Source organism: Equus asinus, chromosome 12 (assembly GCF_041296235.1).
Source record: "Equus asinus isolate D_3611 breed Donkey chromosome 12, EquAss-T2T_v2, whole genome shotgun sequence".
NCBI lineage: Eukaryota > Metazoa > Chordata > Mammalia > Perissodactyla > Equidae > Equus > Equus asinus.
Window position 1 is genome coordinate 25,055,647 of NC_091801.1, and position 13,644 is coordinate 25,069,290.

Below are 13,644 nucleotides of genomic sequence, written 5' to 3' on the forward strand. Positions count from 1 at the left end.
ATGTAGGCCTCACAATCAGGCTGACTGGGAATGTGGCTAGGCTCCAGCACTCACATCATCATGGTGGCAAGTTAACCTCACCTGTCTATGCCTCAGTTTCCTTATCTTTAAACTGGAGATAATATTACCAAGCATATTGGGTTGTTGTAAAGATTAAATGAACAAAAACATGTAAAACACTTAGAATACCTGATACACAAGCATAAGTCTTAATAAAAGTTGGGTTTATTCTTTCACTTTCTTCTTCCTCTTCTTTCCCTTTTCCTCCTTTCCCCTCCTCCTTTTCCTCCTCTTCCTTCTCTTCTTCTTCCTCTTTTTCCTCCTTTTCTTCTCCTCCTCTCCCCACTCCTTATTTTCTTCTTCATTCTCTGACTCCTCCTCCTTTATAACGATCTCCCCACTAGGTCTCCGTGAAGCTGTCAGTACCAAGACTGTATTATATTCAATTTTGTGCCCCATAACCTGTCATAGAGAGTGTTATTTCTTATTGGACTTTGGGAAAAATATCATGTTTTTTGTCTACCTTTAAAAAATTATTATTTTCACAGTTTGGAATTAGTGACTATATTTCATTAAATTAATGATAAAATACTGAGGTGTCCAGGAAACCTGTGTGAATGCTAAATATGCAAGAATGAAGTCCTATGTAAATGCATGATAAGCACAAAATAATGTCAACCATTTATATATCACTGTCTGTGTGTCAGGCATGGTTAAAAGAGCTGTGCGTATATGAACCAACTCTGTTATTGTCCCTATTTATATGGTCTAATATTCACACATTATTTTTTCAGTTCACACAGATAGATTATTTTATCTATAATAATTGTTTATAATAATTATTATAATTACATCTTTTGGTTCTAGAAAAGAAATGACAGATAGGATTTTATATCTTGGAAAGTCAAGGAGAGAAATAGCATTTTCCATCAGAGAAGGATGTATGAAAAATTTTTAGTGTGTCAGATATGCAAATTAAATAGGTAAAATGAAGCCTTCATTTTTTAAACTTGTGCCCACAATTCTAATCAGGAGTGGAGTTTTTTATTTTTTTAAGGATTTTTTTTTTATTGCTTTTTCTCTCCAAATCCCCCCAGTACATAGTTGTATATTTTAGTTGTGGCTCCTTCTAGCTGTGGCATGTGGGACGCAGCCTCAACATGGTCTGACGAGTGGTGCTGTGTCCGCGCCCAGGATCTGAACAAGTGAAACCCTGGGCCACTGAGGCGGAGCGCGCGAACCCAACCACTCGGCCAATCGGCCACGGGGCTGGCCCCAGGGATGGAGTTTTTAATAGGAGAAAAGCTTCTCTGTTTTTTGTAGTTGAAGGAGCCTGATCCTTGGAGAGAAGTCCTGTCTCCACCACTTACTAAGTGTGGCTGTGGGTGAGCCAGGCTTCCAGAAACTATAAGCTTCAGTTCTCCACAGTGTACTTGGAAGGAGGGAATGTGTTTAGAAATAATAACGTGTTATGTTTGTTATTATTGTAGTTTTAAATTGCAATGTTAGCTAAGCTATATTTGTTTGTTTGTTTTCTTTTCCACAAATGAAGAGGGATTCTAAGAAATTTGGTTTTCTGTGCTTAAATAAGTTTGGAAAATGATTGCCTACCAAACCCCCATTCTTCTGGATTTGCAGTGAGATTAAGAGGCACTAAGAGGGTCTGCAGAAATGGCACTTGTTCAGTTTGGTTTATCTTTGTTTCTTGAAACTCTCTCCTCTTCCACAGTGCAGCACAGCACAGCATCTCTGAATATCTCCAGGCACGTTAGTGATCTGTGAAGCACAGTTTGCATAACACTGGTCTGTTTCACCAGTTTGGGTTCAATCCTAATGTGATGTAGTGCATTATTTTTTACTAACCTTAAGTTTTGCTGCATTTTAGTCATAATGAGCTTTTTGGTCATAATGAGTTTGACCTACAAGCTTGTAGATTGAAAATAACTGACAGTGAACAAGGAAACTAGTTTGCAAATTAGACTTTTAAGGAGAATTTTTGTTTGTTTTTTTCTTAAGGTACCTGGGTCCTCTGAGTTTAAATGGCCTTCATACTATGGTTCAATTCAACATTACACAGAGCAGGAAAAATAAGAGATTGTTACTGAAAGATTTTGGGGGAAGTTTTGCAATGCAAAGAATTTGTGGGATCTATTTAATTGAACTGTGACGCATAATTTGAAAAAGGATGACAGACAATCCGTAATTAGTAAAGAACAGGGGCTCTTTTTTGTTAGTCATTGTGACAAATATTTAGTATAATAGGATTTAACTTGTCTTTGTTACTTGATTTTTGTGTTGCAACTAGTTAAGATTGTAAGCATTAAAGACGTTATTAATTTGTTCTCAAAAAGCAACAGCTGTGTGGTGTTTCACTCATTTGTACTCTGATGTGACCCTAATAATGGAGAGGGTGCTAATGAAAGGTCACCTTTTGAACAAGTGTATCAAACTTTGTACTTGTCTAGGCTTCAACCATGACATATTTGCTCATAAATTATGCAGCAGTACAGGTATGAAACTATTGTAAGTCCTTTTCAGAACGGTAGAAACTTTATTTGGCATAGCTATGCCATTTAATGCTTTGGGAGTTTTTTTCCAGAAGATTCAGCCTCAGCTAACATATGTTGCCAATCTTCCTCTGCTTTCTTCGTCTTTCCCCCAAGTTCCAGTGCATGGTGGTGTATGATAGCTGTAGATTCTTCTACTTCTTCGATGTGAGCCGCTGCCACAGCATGGCTACTGACACAGACCAGTGGTGTATTTCCATGCCCAGGAACCAAACGCAGGTCACCAAAGTGGAGTGTGCTGAACTTTAACCACTAGGCCATCAGGGCTGGCTCCGTTTAATGCTCTTTACTCTTCACAAGACTGGCATTCAGCAATAGCCATGAAGAAAGAGGATGGTTCTATGTTCCCCATGGTTTGGTATACTTTCCCTCCTCATTTAAATGTTCCTCCTTTTGTCCTATGTAGCTTCCGTGACTGAAGTTGATCATTTGACCCATTTGGCCATCTTTTGTCTCTTTAGAGGAATTCAGCATTTAGAATTGGTTTTGTTCTCTTTTTTGTTTTTTCATAGAAAACTTTTTGCTCTCACTCCAGCTGTCATTGGTAAATCATGGAAACATATTATTCAGTCATTGGTTTTGTCAACTCATGAGATTTAACCTGATTATTTGACAATTTTTGCTCCCTCGAGAATATGAACTTTGGTTTTCATGTGAACTTTTAGAAGGAGGGATCCAAGAATGAAAGCAACTGATCCTTAGCTTGCAATGGGATTTTTGTTTCGACCATGATCCACATAGATGGCACACCATTTGCTCTCTCTTTTCCTTTTTTCATCTATGAAGCTGTAAATATTTCAGCTCTGTGACAAGAGCTGTGCAGTGGAAAGCCCCTGAATTCCAGAACCAGTCCTTCTAAGTAGTTAAATGGTTAAGAACAAGCCATTTAAGTTTTCTAGACTCAGTTTCCTCTTTTGTGAAGTAAGAGGTCAGATTAGAATATCTTTAATCTGATCAATAATATTCTAGGATTCTAATAAGCAAGTTTTAAATATAAGACCTGAAACTTGTGCTAAGTTACTTCCTCTAAAAAATCATTAATAACAAAACTTGCTATCTACTTTGTGTTCACTTTACATGGCAACAGAGGATAATAATGGCTTCTGAATCACTGAAAACCACCGAACTAATGCACAACTGTGATCCGAATTAGACACATTTGTTCTAACAATCACATTTCTCCTCTGCCCATTTTAAGTTGCTGTGATTGTTTCTTCACTAGCTCTTTGGGAGAAATGGGTTATTTTTTTTAATTATGAAAATGTTATTTCAGTAAATGTAATTTAATTAAAATGAGAATTTCTGCCAACTGTTTTAAATAAATACAGTATTCTTTTACTAGTATGAAAGGAGTTACTATTTGCTGTCTCATTTCCTCACTAATATGCTGGCGTGTTTAGCTTGAACCTGAGCTTGAGGAAGTTTATTCTTAACCAAAGCAGTTCCTTCTTCATGTAAGTAGGTTAAATGTGAATTGGGCCGCCTCAGGGTGCGTTTTTGTTCTCTTTTAAAAAGCCCCCTCCAGAGGGCCCCTTTTAGAAACCTAGAATCATGTTTGCAAGATTGATCCAAATTAACATTAGAATGGTCCTTTTATTTTTAAAAATTATACAGACTATTTAAAATATGCTAAATTGACAGAGATTGAAATAAAACTGAATAAGGGAAGTAGCATTTCTTGTTTTATTCTACCTTTGCCATGAAAGAACTGAAATCAGAGAAAAAATGTTGAGTACGGTTAAGGTACAATTTCTGCCCCTAAATACAGGAGGAAATGTATTTGCAGAAAAAGGTGCAAATTAATGTCGTTCATTTTCTTGTGACTTTATATGCCTTAGAATGGTGTAAGCAGATCAAGAGCTTATATGTGTTTTGACTTCTGAGAGCTTGTTTGTTTATTTTTAAAGAAATGTTACATGAGTACATTTGTAGAATTACGTTTTTAAATCATCTTGTTGAGAGAAATGCTGGCCCTCAATGAAGTATATTAATGTGTCTTCTCTTTTGTAAATTGTATAGCAGTTTTTTCCCAGAGTTAAGACAATGCAAACATTTCAATTTGTTGGAAAAGACTGAGCCATTAAATATGAGTAAGATCGCTTAAACTGATATTTTAAAATATGCTGGAAAACTAGAGGACTACAAATTATGCTTTGGCGATAATTCAGGACTATACAATAACCCGGGTCCCCAAAGGTCTCAAAAGAATGAGAGAAGCCGTGATTTTCAGACATGTACATTACAGATGCTAATAGCTTTGGAGTGAGAAAGGTTTATATCCTTGTAATACAGGAAACATTCATTTTTAGCATTTCAGACCATGGGGAACATAGTAATTACAACAGGCACTAATATCTGTCTCCTTTCTATCCTTGCTTTTACTCCCTCCCCTTCCAAGCACTTGAATAATCCCAGTGGAATTAGTCAAAGGACTTTAAACCTATGTCATTTCCAAAGTCTCTTTTTCTCTCTATAGTACATTGTACATACAACAGAACAATATATACTGTTGTAGAACTATATACAATAGTACAGTATACACAACATTGGTCCTCAAGGAATGTATAGCAGAGCTCACATATATATATCATCACAGCAAAAGGAATTAAGAATGTTTTTCTTTACTTGAATATGTCTATAGACATTTCCATTTATTTGACTTACAGTGATGATTTTCAGAAGCACAAAACTGAAATACTCTTTGGTAGTTGAGGTTAAGTCTATCTAAAGCTGTGCTCTCAGGAAAAATCTGTATCCTCAGTCAAGTAATGCCTCATTAGCCAGACCAAACTGACCCCTGTTCGATCTTTTGCAACAAAATAAATTTGCAAATATTTTTTTGCCGGGTGAAAAATGGAACACTAAGCAATTACTAGTACTTGACTTGTAGCGTTTAAGATATTTCCCTCCATAGGTTCGGTTAGCAAGCGCATCCCTCTGTCATAGCCCACATCCGATACCGAGGGTTGGTAGTTGTAATGTTTCATAAAGATCCTCACATTCTTTTTTTTTTTTTAAAGATTTTATTTTTTTCCTTCTTCTCCCCAAAGTCCTCCGGTACATAGTTGTATATTCTTTGTTGTGGGTCCTTCTAGTTGTGGCATGTGGGACGCTGCCTCAGCATAGCTTGATGAGCAGTGCCATGTCTGTGCCCAGGATTCGAACCAATGCAACACTGGGCTGCCTGCAGCAGAGCGCGAGAACTTAACCACTCGGCCACGGGGCCAGCCCCAAGATCCTCACATTCTTAATCTTTAATTTTTAAGTATTTCTACTGAGGAAGGCATAGGATTTCAGTGGTTAGGGCTCTGTAATTAATATCAGCTAAAAACGTGTATTTTAAGGCCAGAAAATGTCTGTTCTGAAGGATTTTTGCAATCCTATTTTTACCCAAAACAGGCAAAAAGAAAAATATAAAATAAATTCATAAGCTTTTTTCCCCTTCACTATGAGGGATTCATATGGTTTTATTTCCTTGTGTAAAGGAATTAAATTAAATCATTTAGAGAAGTTTATCAGGAAAAAACCTAATTTATCACCATAGACTTGAAGCTTGATGATAGATCTGATTTCCTTTTACTCTGTAATTTTAACTCTCTCCACCTCTGTCTCGCTGTCTCTTTCTTTCACACACACACGGATACATGCACATACACATCCTTTGTCTTTTGCAAATACTCATCATAGATTGTGTAATTGTTAAGGAAACAAGAAGGTATACAGGTGGGCTAGTAAGGAGTAAAGGTTTGAGGAACTTTAGGGTTGTTTCAACCTCTGTCAGTAAAAACCACAACACCTGTTCCTGAATTCCTCTTTTAAGTGGAGAAGATGACCTGTCTGCAAGATCCTTTTTAAGTTGTCTACTTAGAACAGGTAATGATTGTCATCCCAAAGAGCTGTTCTGGTAAACGTACTGATATACAAGCTTTCAGTAGAAACTGCCTTCTCCCTTTGTCCCATGCTGCCTCCAAACTCAATTCGTATTTAATTCTCCAGTCACATTTTCCATATTTATAGAATTATTATGCTTTCTTCAGTAATCACCCTGCTCCCTCTTGTGTTGATATTTCTCTAAAAGCTAAGTTATTTGGACGTGTTCTCCCAGGGTCTACCTAGCAGGACGGAGTGTACTCAATCTTTCAGTCTTCTTTAAGAATTTCCTTCCCAGGAAGGCTTCCCCACCTCCAGGAGTCTGGACTTCCTGCTTTTCAATTCCCACCAGCCTTTCCTCCCCCACGCCCAGCTCCATTACAGGCTTATCGCATTGCTTTGTAGCTATTTGTCAATTTGTGGGTCTCATCTTCTTGACTGTAATCTTAAGGTTAGGCATATTTGTCCTATTCATCCTAAGTTCCACAGTTCTTCCAAGGTGCTTGGTGAGTGCTAAGTATGAAAGAAATATTTATGGAAGCCCAAAGACAGGATTTGTGGTGGTGTGAGCTGAGACAGAGAGAGAGGAAAAGAGGGAGAGAGGGAGAATGAATGGACAAGAAGGAAGAAAAGGGGCACTGCTATGAGGGTAATACGTATTATTTCTACATGGTTTTAGGTCCTTTCTACTTTACTTTTAGGTTTGGGTTTTAACAAAAACTCTCTGGTTCAGTTAAAGAAGGATCACGTGGGCAGGTTTTTCTAAGGATGGAGACACAGTGGAGACCCCATAAATGCTGTACTGGAGGCCTTTGCCAGATGTGTTTAGTTTAGGAAAAGTAAATATTTCTCAAAATAAAATTTTCAATTTGTAAAATCTGAATGAAAATAAATTAATAAAATTTTAAAAGTAAAAAAAAATCTGAGTGTCAGGCCGGCCCCGTGGTGTAGTGATTAAGTTCGTGCCCTCTGTTTCGGTGGCCTGGGGTTTGCAGGTTTGGATCTCAGGCGAGCATCAAGCCATACTGTGTTGGCATCCCACATAAAATAGAGAAAGATTGGCACAAATGTTAGCTCGGTGACAATATTCCTCAAGCAAAATGAGGAAGATTGGCAACAGATGCTAGTTCAGGCGAGTCTTCCTCACAGACACTCAAAAAATCTGGGCCTAAACAAGAGAAGAGCTGAGAAGGATGATGGAGAGGTGATGCTAATTTGCTCTGCTGTTGCCGCTATGGCCCCTGGCTTGGGCAGAGGATTAGAGTCTGCTTTTCTCTAGCTCTGCATTCCTCCTTCATGGTGATATCCAAGAGCATGTAATTCCCGACCTTCTGCCTTCCTTGTTATCCAGATGGCTTTACTTAGGAAGGTGTTAAGTAGTGCAATGATCAAAAGTAAAGGAACGAGCTTTATTCAAGGAGTTGCTGTCCTCTTATCAGATCACTTGGCCACTAACTATGAAACTAGTTAAGAATCTTAAAGACCAGGTGGGAGTTTTGCTAGTAGTGAGGGACTATGGGGTGGGGGAAGAGAGGGGATTTTTAGCAGATAAACATTTTTAAAAGTTTATTTAAAAATTGTGGTAGAGGAAATTACAGAAGATGGAGACCATCAAAGAGAGGAAATGCCAGGTAATTACTAAACCTGTACTGCACATTATCTTCCAGAGGTATTAGGCTGTGCCTCTATTCACAGGGGGTGAACTGGTTTATAGTCTTGCTATTCATCAATTTTTTTTTCTTCTTTATCAAATACCTTTTCTCAAAGCAATCAGTACAAATTGCTTTGGTTGCATTCGTTGCTGATGATCCACACTGATAATTTAGAAGCTGAAGCATTGCCGTTGATAATACCTTGATCCAGTCATTTAATAACATATTTTTATGCACACGAGCCTGCACATACACACAGTCAAACACAGATTTGGTTTGCAATTCTGAAAAAAACTTTTGTTTTCATCTTCTATTTTGCATTGTCTTACATTCTGTCAGTTTTACTGTACAATCTCTTGGTAATCTCCTGTAATCCTTGCTGACTCATTTCTCAGTAAATCGAAAAAGATGGAGCGTTACAGTAGATTTTGAGTAGGGAGTGACAAAGGGAAGGGCATTCGGCATGAAAGATTCCACTGCGTTTTCAATTAGGTTTTCCTCCCAACAATAGAGCTCTTCTCCAGCCAGCCTTGGTTGGTTAGGAGTGATTTAATTTCTCAGCTTTCATATAAAATATAAAGGGCACTAACAACAAGGGGCAGTTTGCCTTCACAGAGGATCAGTCAGCATTGTGCATCAGAAGTAAATATCCTTTATCTACCCCTGAAAGGTGTTGGGACATTGGCATGTTATAGCCAATGTCTCTGAGTCCCAGCTTCCTCCTTTGTAGCACGGACAATGGTATTATGTAATTGACAATGTTGTTGAAAGAATTGAATGGCATAACATGCAAAGATTGCTTCAGAAAAATTACTGGCCCTCAACAAATATTTGCTATCATTATTATTATGTTATTGTTATCTGATAAATTGATAATACCAAGAAAAGTAGTGAGGTTGGGAGCCAGAAGGATAAGGACAGAGGGAAGATTGGGATATGGAAATCTGCTGGGAGAGATTTGAGTAATCCATAGGCAAAGACAGAGAGACCTATGAGTACGCAAAATTTTGCCTTGATAAAATTAACACTCTATTCTAAGTTATTATACAACGAGTGGTCATACCACTTGAAACAAAGCTGAAGGATAAGGTAATAGCATCTTAATAAAATGGGAAGTAGTTACACGATTTTAGAATTTTATCAGAGTGAATACTTATTTTTATCTGTCTCTGATTATGGGAAAAAAGGACAATAGTCCATCAGGGGAAAAAGATTAAATGTACATTAAGCCAGTACTTATTTACGACGAAAATCTGGATGATTTTTCTTCTAGAAGGTTTTTTACTACATAACATAAAGGGTGGAAACAAGAATTCAATCACTTCCCAGCACTGTAATGTGAACTATTTTCTAGATGTTCCCTACTCATTTCTGGCTACAATAATGAGAGTTCTTTTGAAACAATGCCACACAGCAGCACTAAATGTGTGCCCTCCCACACACCACATATAAGGGAAATCAAGTAGAGAACAATTTCACTGACTGTTTGCCAAGGTCAACTTTTCTGTTTTTCAAAGAGTAATGTGTTTTCCTTGACAAATAATGTAATCCTTTCTGCATTGAAATATGGGCCTCCTGATATGGAATTCTTTCTCAAATAATAATATAAATCATGTTATCTAATTTGACAGTAGACTCCTGTATGGACATTTAAGAAACACCATTGCTATTAATTTGTTCAGAGGTGGTCCATTTATTGCTAGTCCTTCTTTTTTCATTTTCCATTCTGTATCTTTACTAACTAGGTAATATTCCTTCAGAAAATAATTTTTAAAACAGTAAAAGGTTTGCTTCTTCCTTTTACCTTCCATTTAAGTTGTTTTCTCCCCATACCTGGAATGAGGAGTCAGTGGGCACTTACCTGATCTTTAGTTGAACATCAAAGATAGCCCCACCTTCTCAGCCTCTTAGAAAGGAAACCTGTGTGTGCACTTATTTAATTTAATTTTAATTTTGGTGACATGGGGGAGGGGGAGTAAGAAGATAGCATGGTTTGAAGGTCTCTTCTTTTTATGCTCCACAAAACAGTTATATATAGCAAACTGGCCCTTCGCTAGTACTCATTTTCTATTTAAAATGCCTTTACCTCCTCCCATTTACAAACTAATGGAAAAGCTGCCAATGCACCAGAGCCAAGATGAATTCAGACCCTCTTGCTACTCTTAAGAGAGCTTTACCTTCTTATCTCCTGTGTTCTAGAAAGGCCCAGGCTTCTCACCTGGCTCAGAAGTTGGCCGTCAGGGTGTGCTTGTTGGACCAGACTGAAGACTTGAGCTGGATGTCTGCCTCCATATCCTGAGCTCTCTGTTAAATTTCTGTATCAAGGGAAACTGATCCTTTAAACTGACATGTAAAGAAATGGCCTGTTTATTTTTTCATTGTAAGATTGGTAGCCGAGCTAACAACTGTTGCCAATCTTCTTTTTTATCTTTTGCTTTTACTCCCCAAATCCCCCCAGTACATAGTTGTATATTTTAGTTGTAGGTTCTTCTAGTTGTGGCATGTGAGACGCCGCCTCAGCGTCGCCTGGTGAGTGGTGCCATGTCCGTGCTCAGCATCCCAACCACGAAATCCTGGGTCAGTGAAGCCGGGCGCGGGAACTTGACCACTCGCCGACCGGCCGGCTGAAATGGCCTGTCTCTTGCTTGTTAGTTGCAAACAAACAGACGAAAGGCTGTGGGTAGAGGCTCTTGCTAGACAGTGGCTATGAGGGACAGAGTTACAGGTGGAGGATGGCCGCATGGAGCTCGCTGACCTCCTTCTGGACCCTGGGCTTTCTGACTTGGAGCAGTCAGCCATCACCGCCAGCAAGGTTGCTAACATGCATTTTAAGGATTAATAGCCGTGGTCTTGCACTCAGGCTGGTGCGGGGTGAGCTGGGGCCTACCCACGTGATTATGAGAGGGAAGCTGTCTTCCCTTCTCAACTTAGTATCTCCAAAAAGGAATGGGGAGAAAGGAGTTTACCAACATGCCTCCTTCCAACGGCTGAGGGTGTGGATCCAGCTACTCCTGCTCAGTTGCGAGTTCTGACCTCAGCCTCCTCTCAGCCTCTCCCTTGGGGCCCACTTGCTCATTCGGGGCCACTAGCAGTAACCCGCTCACGCCATTTTCCTTCCCACCCCTACGTGAGAGCGCATTCCTGGAAAATGTACTCAGTTCTTTCCCCCTAAAGCCAAACCCTTTCCCAAACTCAGCTCTCCCACCAGAAAGCCGCTGTTGATTGATGGGGGCAGACAAGCTACTCCTGCTCCCAAATGCAAGCGCCGCTCTCTGCCGCACCCGCGAATCCTGCTCCGTCTCAGCAAATTCAGGTGGGTGAACTCGGCTGAAATGAGATGATATGCTTAGTTGCTCAATTAATTTTTCTTCAAGCCTCCAAATAATATGTAAATCAGTGTCTAAAGGAAGAAGTTTTAAAACAAGACCGTGGTATTTATCTTACATCTACAGAGCTTGATCCTCCCCCACCCCACAAGCCCCGACAGCAACTGATCTGTCTGTGGTCCAAGTTCTAAGGCCCTCTGGATGTTTCCAAATAATTTTCAAAGCCTCCTTCTGTTGTTGACCCTTAAGGAATTAGGAACATTTGAAGGGCTGCGACACGAACCGTTTGTATCTACTAGGACGCCTTTTGCTCTAATAACCATTGTTAGTAAAAAGAATCTGCTGATATTGATGGTAAATAGTATGATTCACTTAAAACTTCATAAAGTTTTCATGATTTAAGTTTTTGAAGATCTTTATAAAATAGCTCATTATTAAAGGAATACGTTACTTGGAGGAAATATGAAAAATGAAGCTATAAAAATGTGTAATTGCATCATTCCGCGTGCATTTTCTTCCAGCCTCTATATATGTTATATATAAACATGTGTCATTCATGTTGTTCTGTTTATGTAGACTGTATGGTGGGAGAAAGCGAGTGAGGAGAGAATATGCTATTTATTTATATTCAGGAAGAGGGCAGTTACAAGCACGGTCACAGTCACAAGACGAGGTCATTTTAGACAAGTTATTCACTCTCTCTAAGCCTCAGGTGTTTGTCGTGAGGATTAAATGAGATACTAGGAACTAATATTTATTGACTGTTTCTGATGTCCTAGACACTGTTCCAAACATTTTTCACATAGCTTTTTAATTCTCACAAGCCAATGAGGTGTGTATTAGGCCACGTTGCCTTTCTTTGTGTATAAATCATACAAAAAAGGCTTAGTGTAGTGTCAGACGGAGAGTAAATGCTAGCTATTTGTATGTGACTTTTTTTTACATGTTGTGCATAGTAGCAATAGGAAGTTTTATAACAAACTTTTAATTTTATGTTTAAACATTTTCCCTGAATGAAATTTTTATTTTAATATGAATTTACTAGTTAATACCTTCAAATATAAATCAAAGGACATTATTCATGCTCTTTTATCCAGGGATAAAATTCAGATTCTTAGATTAGTAAAAACTAGGACCAATGTTTTGTATGTTATCTGTCATTCAAAATCAGCTTACAGTTTTTCTAGACGTGTCACGACCTTATCAACTCTTTCCAAGTGGTTAGTTAAAATGCTGTGGTTTAACTTGTTGCAAATAAAGACTCGTTGCTTTGCTTTTTCCTCGTTGTTCCTCACATGGGGTTCTAGAGCATGCCCAGCTGATTTCTTTATCAGATGCTTTGCAAACAGGTGCAATGTGGCTTTGTACTTAAAATAACATATAGTGGGAATTTCTACATTGATATGCATATCTTTCATATAGCGAATGACACGTGACAGCAAACATCTTTTCTTGGGTTTCCATAAGATAAAATTCAGTCCTTTAGGCAGGCAATAATACCAGGGTTCACAGATTCTGTTTTTCACATCAGAGGTTGGAGTTGAGGATGACTAACAACAGTCCTAGGGACGTTGTAAAGAGCGCCTAACGATGTTAGTCTGGAGCATTTTACTAAGGGGCTGTCTTATCAGTTTCATTGTCATGGTATCAGTACAACTCTTGGGGCTCATGGTTTGGAAAAACTTCCAATGGCAGTTTCAGAAATTATTCATTTTTAGTCATTTTTCTAGGATGTTTAGCAAAATGCTTTGATTTTGCTTTGTTTTAGCAAAATGATTTCTTTCGCAAAAGAAATGTTTATGAACAGTATCCTGTATCATGGTGTCACTTGGCAGTTACTTTAAGTAAAATTATTTCCGTACTTCTAAGGGGTAACTTAAACTTTTGTATTTTGTTGCCAGTGCCTTTCTAGAACAGCGTCTGGGACACTGATCTCATATCCTGAGATGTCTTTCCGTGTAGTCTGGTTAAAATTGCAGGATGGGACAAACTGGACTTGGAAATTAGTCCTGATAAAGTGTGGAAGGACTAGGAATGTAGACCCACTTGCTGAGATTGGGAAAGAAATGTAGACCTTTAGAGCGAGTTTTGTGTTATACTTAGAAAGGCCTTCCCCACTTTGAAATTAAAGTACTTTCTACTTTATTTTTTACTTTAAAATATTTGACCCTCCAATGATTTTTTTGATTAAGGAGTGAGGCAGAAATCTAATGGTACCCTTTATCCCTA

General features: G+C 38.5%; 1 protein-coding gene across 3 annotated transcripts in view; it reads left to right on the forward strand.

Annotated features, from left to right (window-relative positions):
- TOX (thymocyte selection associated high mobility group box) overlaps positions 1 to 13,644 on the forward strand; it is a 291,493-nt gene that overhangs the window by 45,130 nt on the left and 232,719 nt on the right. The window lies entirely within an intron of this gene.